Here is a 2295-nt window from a genome sequence, read left to right on the forward strand (position 1 = left end):
AGGAAGGAAGGAAGGAAGGAAGGAAGGAAGGAAGGAAGGAAGGAAGGAAGGAAGGAATAACCCCACTGAGAAGACTAGAGAGCGCAAAGAAACTCAGCCTCATTCATCCCAAATGAAATTTACTACCACAAGATAGAATTACGGCCATAGACCAATCAATGAAGGATAAGATTATATTCCAGCAGAAGACTATACAGCTGAATATCAATTGTTATTGATCATCAGCTGAAATAGTATCTGTATTATCTCATATTCAGCTGGTTGGCTACTAAGAAACCCAAAATGGCAGTTCAACATCTTATACATTTGTATACTGGAAAAAAAAAGATGATGATGATGATGATGATGATGATGATTTTTTTTTGGGTCGCCGTGATATTAAAAAAGATGCTGAGACTCTAGAAAGAGTGCAAAGAAGAGCAACAAAGATGATTAGGGGCCTGGATGCAGGAACTGGGTATGCCTAGTAGTTTAATGAAAAGAAGGACTAGGGGTGTTATAATAGCAGTGTTCCAATATTTGAGGGACTGTCACAAGGAAGAGGGGGTCAACCTATTCTCCAAAGTATCAGAAGGCAGGACTAGAAGCAATGGATGGAAACTAATCAAGGAGAGAAGCATTTTCCTGACAGTCAGAAAAATTAACTAGAGGAACAGTTTGCCTCCAGAAGTTGTGGGTGCTCCATCACTGGAGGCTTTTAAGAAGAAATTGGACAGCCATTTGTCTGTAATGGTATAGGGTCTCCTGCTTGAGCAGGGGGTTGGACTAGAAGACCTCCAAGGTCCCTTCTAACTCTGTTATTCTGTTACTGTTATTATTACTGTTACTGTTATCTATTATGTTATTCTGTTACTGAAACCAGTATTTTACCTACTTGTTCCAGCTACTTATTCCAAATACTTGTTGTTGTTTTTTACATTCCGGCTATTTTCCTCCAAAGTGTCACTCTGTTTCTGCTTGTTGTTTCTAAGGAACATAATTTTCCTAATGGTTTTGAATCCAAACTGTTGAAATGATTTGGTTCTTTTGGCAGAGACTAATTAAAACGTTAAAATAAAACAGTTTTATGCTGTGTGCATTGCAAATGCTCTTTTATTTCCTGCAGAAATTAAACAGATCCAGCAGCAGACAAACGGGAGAAGCACACAATAACTTTGCTGCTTAGTCATGCAAACGACATAATCTCGGGAAACGTACATGAATTCATGAACAGTCATTAAGAATATAAATGTTTGATGGAGCAAAGTTAGAACTTGTCATTTGAGAATGAGAAACTGGCTAGATGTGCAGGAGATAGAAAATGAGAGAGAGAGGTCCAAATGGCAAAAAAATAAAAAAAATAAAATTGGCATGCACATTTTATATTTGTTTTAATATGCTTTCGGAAACTCACAATGATGTCCAATGCTGAAGCATTCAAAATTATAATAAAATTACAAGAAATTGTTTTTTTTTTGAAAAGCCACTGGAATCATAGCAAAAAAAGAAGAAGCAAAAATACAATTAAAAATGATATTATGAAAGGCAAACATGGGTATACACAGAGATGTATTTAACTGGCAAAGGTTCCTGTGTTTTTGATGGCACAGGAAACTTCACAACTATGTCCAAAACACAGAGCTGATTTTCCAAGAGGAAATCTTGGACCATTAAGAACCTGGGGCAGCCAAATAGGATGGCATGCTATATTATGGGATCATAAATATAAAATACACAAATAATTTCGAAGGCACTATATTAGACAAGCTCTTATCGACGTATGGGCAAAAATCTGGCAACCAAATTATACCCAAGTACCTAGTTGGATCTCATCGTTAGAAATGCATGTACATCCAAAATTTATCCAATTAGATAAGATCATAACATATAAAAACATTTTAGATGAAAGAGGGGAATTGAAATCCAGGAAAACCCTCCAGGATGAAGGGATAGAATTAGAATGGTGGGCATACCTGCAACTGCAGGTGAGATATTGGAAAGATAAAAAAAGAGGCAGGCTTTAAATTAGAACCGATAGAATTGGATAAAATAGTATTGGGATCAGAGGATAAAATGATAAAAAAATTATACCATTATTTGTTAGATCAGGCAATGTATGAGGAACAAGTAAAAGTGATTATGTTAAAAATGGAGCAGGGATTTTGGTCTTAACTTTGATCTGCACATCTGGCAAGAATTATGGGTAAGAAACAAGAAGCTTACTCTGGCCACCTCTTACAAAGAAAACCTCTACAAAATGTTCTATAGATGGCATCTCCCACCCATAAGATTAGCTAAAATGGGTTCCAATGTCTC

This window comes from Protobothrops mucrosquamatus, unplaced genomic scaffold (assembly GCF_001527695.2).
Source record: "Protobothrops mucrosquamatus isolate PMUCROS unplaced genomic scaffold, P.Mucros_1.0 scaffold_195, whole genome shotgun sequence".
Classification (NCBI taxonomy): Eukaryota; Metazoa; Chordata; class Lepidosauria; order Squamata; family Viperidae; genus Protobothrops; species Protobothrops mucrosquamatus.